This window comes from Bidens hawaiensis, unplaced genomic scaffold (assembly GCF_021521415.1).
Source record: "Bidens hawaiensis isolate Kalapana, Puna unplaced genomic scaffold, B.hawaiensis_p1.1 tig00000284_1, whole genome shotgun sequence".
Taxonomy (NCBI): domain Eukaryota; kingdom Viridiplantae; phylum Streptophyta; class Magnoliopsida; order Asterales; family Asteraceae; genus Bidens; species Bidens hawaiensis.
The window spans coordinates 1,731,227-1,741,871 of NW_027491022.1; the positions used below are offsets into that span (position 1 = coordinate 1,731,227).

Genomic DNA, 10,645 nt, shown 5'->3' on the forward strand with positions numbered 1-10,645 from the left:
GTAAAAAAGGTAGGTTTCGGTTTAAATGGTTAAGTTTTATGGTTAAAATCGTCATGCAAACAGATATAATGATAGATCGGGTTATGAAATGTAAGAAAAATATAAACTTGGTAAGTTATAACCTCTTGGGTGCACTTTAAGATAAAAAGGTGGTGTTGGATTATGAGAGATATGGGTTCAGGATCAGGTACATGGGGTCAAAATGTGTCGAAAGATGGCTTTAAAATGATAAAAAACAACGAAATGCAGGAATTTCACATCGCACAGCCATGCGAAGCGAAATCAATAATTTCGCATCACATGACCATGCGAAGCAAAAAAGATTCATGCAAAGCGAAAAATTTCTATGCAAAGCGAAATTCTTCCATGCGCAATTTTAAAAAAATTATTTTTTGATGCATTTTTGTTAAAGAAGTATTAATGAAAATGGTAATAGATAATTGACACACGTATTGTATTGTACAGTTAGCCGTGCACAACTAAAGAAGGGAATTACCATTAACGGCGAGAGAAATCGACTCCAGGTGAGTTCTAGCCCCATTTCTCTTTGAAATGTTTTCGGGGCTGTGTGCATACTCCTATGTGATAGTTAATACATTTATTTAATTGATAAGTGTATGATACGTGTATGACTATGTATTGAATGTTATTACCATATAATGATAGTATGAATGAGCATGTGTGTATATATATACTATTATGTACACGAGACAGGTATGCTGGTATGGGTACTCGAGGCAGAAGGGACCAAACCCTTGTAATATCTGTGATGTTAGGGACCAGACCCTTATAATATCTGTGATGTTAGGGACCAGACCCTTATAATATCTGTGATGCTTAAGATAGACTAGCTTATGGTATACCATAGGGTTGTATGAAAGAAAGTATGTAAGTACGTATGCATGTAAGTAAGGTATGAATACGCATCTTCGGATACGTATAAGTAAGGATGTGAATGTATTCTATGCTAATTGATTTTCTAGAACTCACTCAGCGTAGCTGACTTTTAGTATGCACGCAGACAAATAGGTTGAGGCAGCTGGCTTGAGGAGGGACACATGGCATGGACTGAAGAGACAGGCATCCATGATGAAGTGTTATGACTGTTTTTATTAAATATTTATGAAAAGACAATTTGTATGTTGAGACAAGAATGAATGTTTTGTAATGTGATGTTAAAGTTTTTAATTTTTCGGTGAAGTTTTTAATTTACTCTGATTTGAGAACTATGTTTATGAGTAAATCCAACACCAAAGTAAGGTTACCGGGAACGAGGCCTTACAAATGAAAAGGGAAAGCCCCCCCCCCCCCCCCCTCACTCTCTTTCTCTTCTATTATTATATTATTATAACTCCCTTTGTGGAGACATGCAATGTTTTGCATTGGTGCAAAGTGAGGTGCAAATTTGAAAGATTTGATTATGTTTCTTTCTTTTATTCTCTCATAAAGAAAAAACATATACACAAGTAACAAAAAAAACTCACTCCTCTCTTCCTTTTCTCTCCAAAATTTTGGCCACATGGAAGAACATCAAGGAGGAGTTGGTTTTTCAAGTGAATCCTAGCTAAACAAAGGTGTATTGTCGAAGGCTTGGGATATGCAAGCTTGAGGAACTCCCATTGAAGTTCTAGCCTACCTTTTCATCATCCTTTTCACACCTTTTGGTTACTTGAAAGGTAGTTTAACATGCATGAACTTATAGTGACATGCATGTGTTTGATAGTATGTATTTCGTATTTGGATCCGGGTTTGGGTTTTGCATGTATAAAATTGGTTTAATACACTATGAACTAACAAGATTTAAATCTTTTATCCGCTGCATTTTTCATAAAATTAGAGTTTTATGACTTTGATAATCTTGTTAAAACCCAACAAAATCGTATCATACGGATGCACCCATGAGCGAACATAAAACGTGAGAACACACAGGTAGCTACTCCTGCATATTTATCACATGAGATGGCAAGTTAGCATACCCGCTATCCATCTCCTTAATCATATTCTAGGATCGATCCATACGCCTCTTAATAGCCATATGTACCACACGTGTACTTAAGAGACACCGTGAACTGATCTCATCGTCACGGGTGGTGCACATGTTGTCGATGCAGTAACAACATGCTTGTGGGACACTCCACGAGAAGCGACACTCAGGGTATCGGAATACAAAGAATCTTATTCACATAACTCATAGCAAATATATTGTCGTAACATATACCAGAACATGCAATAATGGGTATAATTAAACATAATACTATCACAGGACATGAAAGCTAAATCCAGTATTATAATCAGAATTGGAATCCAACGGAAAGTGAAGCGAATCGATAATTTAAAGATGCAAGGAGTTTAATATAATGAAACTAATGGGTTTATATTAATTGAATGAGTGGGGGTAAAAACCCGTACCTTTAATGTTCCATGGCGATACTAACTTGTTTACGAGCGTTTTTATTATCTACATACAAGTATATAATTTCTATTAAAATAATATCTGTAATATCTAAATCTTCTATATATTTAGCTTGCTTTGTTGTCATTTATAATTTATGTGTATGATGGTTGTAATTCAATAATTTTAATATATGTTTGATTTGTTTAAAAGATGGACAAAAACATTTATAATTAAGTTTTTGAAATTGTTTCAAAACTACATGCTTTAAGATTTGTCTTGAAACAATACTGTTGATGAACGAATTTATTATTAGGAGTATTTATTTATTGTTGAAATGCATTTTTACATTTTTTTTCCGTATAAAGAAAGAGTTTATCAAATAATTTCCTCTCCTTGTACCAAACTAGTAGTGTATATGATATAAGAAAATTAATTAGTTATAGGTAGGAAAATAAAATGTGGTGTATCTTATAATACGTATACACTATTATGTTTCTTTTTCTAAAACTCATGTAATAACTATTTTATTAAAATTTTAGTTTATATCATCAGCAATTAAACTGGTATGATATATAATCTACTTAAAAAGATAGTATAACTAATTTAAATGAATTGTAACTAGAAAGTTTCATGGCTAAAAATAAATAAATTATAAGTGGGTCCCCCAGACCAAGTTTTTAATATTTTTTTTATTACTTGCAAATTTAACTAGATTTTTTTTTAAGTGTTAGAAATAATAATTAAAAGTATCTCTTGCTATAACTTTGTCTTCATCACCACCTCGCCGGAAAAAGAGTGGGTTGGCCGGAAAAACGTTTTGAGTTCAAGTGGTGGCGAAGTGATCGGAAGTTACTAACAAGGTGAAGATAGCTATCGTGGTTATCTTGTTGATGTTTTGGTTTGTTTTTGGCTCGCCAATGATCGCGCAGTATCATCGGAAAACTTACAGTAATATATTCTGAGTAAGTCTATATGCATGTATGTGTGTATATACATACACACGCGCAAGGGCAAGTAAACGTAAACATGTGGTTATCTTATGTTAGAGACGAACGAAGGGTTGCCTGCTAACGTTGGTTGCGTCGTGACGTCTGGCTGCAGTTGTTCAGAGGTGGCGGAGGTTCGGCTATAGAGTCATCATCACCATCGAGATGGTAAAAGGAGGGTATTCTTTTGTTGTTTGAGTTTATTTTGGGTTACTGGTGAAACGCGGATCAAGAAGACATATATTTATAATCATATTCCTTTGCAACTAAGATAATAAGTTTGAGTGGTGACCAGAGTTTGCAAGAACTTTAGTTTGATTCATTTCATGCTTCTTCATCTTCTATGGATACATATCTATTTTCACTTGTTCCTATCTTTAACTTCCAATATTATCTGGTGGCTTTTTTTTATTTTTTAAATACACGATTTCAAATTTATTAACTATACACTTGTTATTCTTATTTCGTATTTGTCTTATTTTGATGTCACTTTAATATTTATTTTATATTATATAGTTTAACTAGTTTTTATCCCACGTGTTACCCGGGTTACTTTTAGTTTTTTTATATTATTATGAATATATGTTTTTCTTATATCATGTGTTTAGGAACTGAAATTAAATATCACATAAATGTATAAAGTATATTATGTTTATAGTTGGAGTTAAAGTTTAGTTTTTTTATTTTATTTACGTCTGTATGTACTTGTTAGGGTTGCTTTGTGATACAGAACGTATATGTTATTCAATTGATCAACTCAAATGGACTCTCATGAATCTATCTATTAATGTGGTCCAACATTTTCTTGTTTGAGATTTTAGTTTTGGTTTCATAGTGTATTGGGCTTTAATTCAATTGATGGACTTGGATTTCTCAAGTTAACTTTCACATGTATCTCAAACGGATAAGTCAAGGCCTTTGTTTTGGTTCGGTTTCAGTTTTTTAGATTCATTTTAGTTCATTCGGTTTTTGTTTCAGTTTGGTTTCGTTTTGGTCCAATTGCAAATTTTCTGGTTTTTTGTTTCTTTTCGGTTTCAATTTTCCGGGTTTTTTTTTTCTCTTTTGAATTTTTCCGGATTTTTTTTGTTTCATTTTGGTTAATAAAAGTTTGGTTCAAACTCTATAAAAAAATCGAGGTGAACTACTAATACCTTTTTTCTTAATCTTTCCTTAAAATGAAGGCATGATTGGTGATCATTTTTCATTTCACATTTCACTTGATATGTTATTCAAATATAATAACGATAAAATTAAATATATTGAAATTGCTAAAATTCAACTCATGATTATGATGCATCACATCACAAGTGATAAAAAATGATCAAATCAGAACAGAACTAAAAAAAAAAAGAATATATATAACCAATCATGTATACATAGCTGGTTAAACGTTGACTCGTAGCCAAAGTCCAAATCCTTCAATGCACCAGGAATTGCGTGAGTCAATCAAAACCACTTTTCGTCACTACCTTCCAAGTTCGTATGACAAAATGACCACAGCAGCCGCAAAAAACAAATCTGAAGCCTGCGTCCATCTGAAAGACGAACATCAACTCTGCAAATCAAATTCATGTTACCCTTTGGCTCTTCAGGTAACGTGGATAATTATGTTTTTCAGATCTCGTAATTTCTTCTTTAACATCTATAACATTCGAATCTTTTAATGGTTATGTAATGCTATTTTTCATTGTGGCCTCCATAGGTAATGCTCGTGTGACTTGCACATCTTCATCTTCTTTATCTGCTCTATCTGCAACCACTGCATCATCACAAGTCAATATCCAATAATAGTGGCAAAGTCAAACGGATTCAGGTCAAAGTCACAACCTGACACAGCTTGGATTTTGGGAGAAGGGGCCTGAGAATTTTCTAGTGGGCGTTTATGGGACAATCTGATATAATGATTGTTATGGCTACCATCCAAGAACTGCACAAATCCAGTTACAAAAATATTTTTTTTTTTTTCAAATTAAAGTACATAATTTATAAAGTTCACATCTTAATTTCCAACAATTTAATTACAGTAACAAAGTACCTTTAACAAACTTTCTGGTTGACTCATACCTCACCATGACCGCATTGTTTGACCCGTAACAGGGTAAAGGACAAGAGTTGCAGGAGCATATTCCAATTAGTAATATGTTTTTATTGTGCTGCCTTCTTCTGCGTCATCACATACCTAAATGCATAAAAGAGAACAATAAAATTATTATAAGTTCATAACTAATCTAAATTGAAAGTAATAAAAAAGTCCAAATATTAATAATATAATTGTGTTACATAATATAATTGTGTTGTAGTAGATAATAATATACCATGCGTGAGCTAAACTCTCTGATAGATTGTAAGTTCACTATAAGCCATCGGTCTTGCGTTTTTACAACTTCTTTTGCCTGTCAAATTAACACATAACATATAAACGCAACGAACCATGAATATCAAAATAAACATTTTTCTTTATAAGTTTTTACCTTCTCAAAGGGCCGTGAAACATCAAAGCAAAAGGAGGGTGGCATAATGTAGGAAGATTATCTTGTGAGTTACGACGTGTTGATGTAGTAGCCCCTTGATTCGTTTCCCATACGCATGCATAATTTAACTCATCATCAAAGTTCGTACACGGTTCAATAGGATTGTGACCAAATCTCGTTCACTTCAATCATAATAATATCGTTTATCATATCATATAAGAATGTGATATTACCTTTGCACTTTTGAAGAATTACAAAAATATGTCATCATATCATTATACAGTTCGTTCTATAATGAGTTTAACCAACGATCCCGAATGAATACGCATCCGCTTTTTGGGTTATTTTACCACTTTGTGCAAATTCGGGAGCCAAGTACCTAGAAAAACAAAAACATATTCCCGGACAGATTATGCATTATATATATGTCACATCTACCTTCAACAATTATAGATCGTGTAATTACCTGAAAGTTCCAATCAATCTAGTTTCCACGCCCATTTTACCATCCGGTTGCCACCGAGCCAGTTCAAAAGCTCCAAACTGAATGCAAATTTCAAAGTAAGATGTTGATCACGGTTGACTTCAAAAGTAATTAAAAGAAAAACTAATGAACCTTTACTCTATCCAGTGGCTGATTAATCTTCTGTTGCAAAACCCACATCCTAGCTTTTGGCTCATCTTGTCCACTTGTTTTCAATTCCATATCAGTCACCATAACTGAACTTCAACCACAATTTAAGAACTCAAAATCTCATTTGAAAAAAAAACCCAATTCACCTCCCATCAATCAATCCAATTGAACAAAATCCACCCAGGCCCCCATATCTAACACTTTCCTAATTTTTTTCGTGTCCAAATGGATCATTTAGTTCAGGCCAAAACGAAGAAAAAAAACCTATTAAAACAAACTAAGAGCATAGTTTTGATTTACCTGAGCATATCCAATTTGAAACAAATAACACCTTGTGATTTCAAACAGCTTCGATTTCATCAGTTCATCCTCGACGTCATCTTCCAAATCAATAGTTGCACCATGTTCACTTTGATGCTACTTCACCTGCCAGCATCCTTGGTATTTTTCCCGGCTATTTTTCCTTTGGGGGCTGATGACAACTGTGAAAAGATTAAGAATAGTCAAATCAGCCAACCAACTTATACAAAAAGACAGTTGAAATGAGAGTAAATTATCACAGCTACAAACCTGTGAAGCCACATCAACACCAATCTCATCTAGCACCGGCAACATAACAAATAGTAAATAAACTTGAAGAAACAAAATTTATTCACAAACCATCTCTACTTTTATGACAAAAAAGTGTTCTTGTGGGTCATTTAGTCCTATTTTCTTAATTATCTGATTTTTATAATTCAATTGACGGTCCATTGATTAAACTAGCATTAGTTATTATTATTTATAATATTACTTAGGAAATCATTAAGGTTAACAGTTTGGCAGTTAAAACATCAACTACCAAACTTCCGTTTACCGTTATGATTAGTGGGAAGTTGGCGCAAATCATCCCTATATATATGAACATATGCAGTGTATTATGATTTACCAAGATTATCGATCAAATTATTATTATATCGTGTTTTATAATTCATGTTTGCAATCAAGATTCAATTTTGATTGCTTTACTTATTCATTCGTGAGAGTACAATCAACTATGAGTGATTCAATTCTATCCGCTACCATAACATTAATATCACTTAAATCACTTCTAAAAATAATATCCAGAAACACCCATAATCAATTATTCAAGCGTAAAAGAACAGCTTTAGTTCAGTTGTTTTTTTGTTTCATTATAGTTGGTTTTGGTTCGGTTTCAATCCCTGAACCTGACACATTTTACCTGAATCATTTTTACCTGAACCCTTTTTAACTCTTTACCATCTATACCGACCTGCAACTATTATCACACATTTTGACCCGAACCCATTTGGACTCTTTACTCAGCCAACCCGACCTGCAAATAAAATTGGAAAAGTGAAAAGAACTTTAGTTATAAATCATGTAATCTGCAGCATCAACAAAGAGTCAAAATTCATAAAATGGACTTTTATTCCAAATGGATCCCTACCTTACATTAAAATAATTTCACATCTGAGAACTTCTTTATTGTATCAGGCCCATCTCCCATGTTCGATCCTCTTAATCACCCTCGGCAAAGCACTGTGCTTGATCCATTATTTGATGAGTCAAGTAATATAAAACATGTTGTTCCATGTTTCACCTCTTTCGAGCAGGTACTATCCATTTACCATATCCGAGCACTCCCCAGTAAACCGAGGCGTTTCATCAAACGCTTGGTGTGCACACCAATATCAGGTGGATATCCCTCCAATTATGAGTGGATGCCAACGTTACCCGTGCACTGTTTAAAACTTTTATCAATATCAGAATCAAAACTATTCGATGTTAAAAAGAATTGGCGACTTCGTTTGATCTCACCACCACCAGCGAGCTTTTGTTTATTTTATTTGAAGAATAGTATTATTTTTTTATATACATAATATATTTTAAATGTTTTATTTTAGTTCCTCTTTTGTTGGTTAACGACTTTATGTAATAGTTATGTTACTTAGTTTGAACATCATTAATTAGATGAACTATCTGTAAGTACCTAATCCTCTATTTGGCCTTGCTGGAATAATGTGTGGCCAATTCGGGAGTTCTTTTTCGCAACATTTATTGGGAAAGCAATCATCAAAGCTCACATACAGGATACTTTTAACAAATTCAATTGATGTAGGTATATGTACGTGTGTAGAAGAGTACCAGGAATCGGAGGGAGATGATTTGATCGACCGCTGTGAATGAAATAGCGATGTTGATGAGTGCCATTGGGACATGTGGCTGTGTGTTGAAGGTTAGGGTTTAAGAATGAATAGGTTGACGCAATGGCGAAAGGAACGGGTTCTTTGATATTCGAATGAGACCCATATGACCTGCGAATTTCTTTTAAAAAACCCAAATTAACGAGGGGCCCCATCATTTTAAAATGGAGCAATTTGGTGACACTAGAGGAGGTGGGGAGCAACGTGAGGCCTCCAATCGTAGGCAATTATATTGATTGATAGATTCTATTAGGGGATGTTTGGTACAGAGAATGGAATTGCAGAGAAATGGAATAGAGAAATGGAATTGCAGAGAAAGGGAATTGGTCTGGAGAATGAGAATTGACTGTTCTGTTTGGTAGTACAGAGATTTCAGTAGAGAAATATAGCTGAGAATCATTTCTCTTGTTTGGTACATAGGAAATAAACAGAGAATTATATCAACTTTATCATCAGCACAAGTATTTTTTTCATAACAAATATTTATTAAAAAATAAAAAACATATAAAAAGATGCATAAATTCCAACCAAAATATGCATTGATCAAACCAATTCACATACAAAACATAGTTTTTAAGCAAAAAACATCAACCATAGTTAAAACCAATTCACATACAAAACATACTTCAACCATACACAACTATCCCATTGAACCATCGGTATACAACTCGACCATCTCAATTTTCTCTTCTATTGTCAACGCAAGAAAAGAACGTCCTAGATCCACATCTTTACCAATCAAATGAGCTGCTTTGAACCGTTTTTTCGTAGTGATACCTGGTAAAGCTTTTTCTGGAAGGTGATCTTGCCATCTACACATAAAAATATAAGAAAATTCAAGAAAAACAAATAACTCCAAAATATAATCCACGATAGTTTATAATAAGCGCACCATGTTCAGAGGAACCAAACTTATATATGTCATTAAAATATGATATTATGGCTGCAAAAAGATATCATGTTGTTACTTTTGTTGCACGGCTTATTTCTTATCGAACGTGTCACCACAATGCCGGTTCGGTTGCTTTTTAGTACTCTGTTTATTATTAATTTCTCGGGCTGGTTTTTACCAAGTTTAAGACCTTAAATATGTACACTTAACTTCTGGAAATTTTGTTAAATTTTCAAAAGTTAATAGAGTCGCATGTCGGGTTGGTTTTTGAGTTAGTTTTCACTTAAACGGGTTACCAAACGCCAACAAGTTTGGCTTCGGTTTTAAGGGCTGCACGTTGTAAGTTTTAAGAGGTTCATAGTCTAATTTTTCTGTTATAAACTTATACTTTTTTTTTCAAACTTGTAAGTTTATACCCAACTCACTTTATTACCGAAAATGCCCTTTGCCTTTTTATATATGTTTAGAAATTGGTTTTAGTTGCGAAACATGTCGGGATCTGTTAAAATACGTGGTAATAATTTACAAAAAAAGTTTAATACCGATATTAGGCTGCCCGGAACCGAAATATGGCTTTGTTTCGGTTTAGGCCCGTTAGCACATTTATGGTGCATTTCTAACAAAACTCATCTTTGGTTAACAAGTGTGTTACGACCTGTATTAGTACATAAAAATAAGTTGTTTTACATTACGTAGGTTTTAAAAATATTTTAAAGCTGCACTAACGAGTACGAGTCCGGTTTTTGGCCCGTTCGGGTTCTAGTTTGGCTTTAATACGATGTTTCACTTAGAGTAGTTTTAGATCAGATTATATATAATCAAAATAGTATATTTAAGGCTGCAAAAATATGTCATAATATCATGTAGGCTGCAGGTGTCGTTTCTTATTAAAACGGGTTACCAAAGTGCCGGTTCGGATGCTTTTTAACACACGGTTTATAGGTATCTTTCAGGGCTGATTTATACCAAGTTCAGGGTTCAAAATAAACACGTTTAACTTACAGCTTTCTGTTTTAAAATCAATATTTTCTGTTTTGTAGTTTTAGTTATATACCTGTCA

General features: G+C 33.6%; 1 pseudogene; it reads right to left on the reverse strand.

The window, feature by feature from the left end:
- Positions 1-2,052: 2,052 nt before the first annotated feature.
- On the reverse strand, positions 2,053-6,570 carry LOC143618731 (plant UBX domain-containing protein 7-like; annotated as a pseudogene).
- Positions 6,571-10,645: the final 4,075 nt, after the last annotated feature.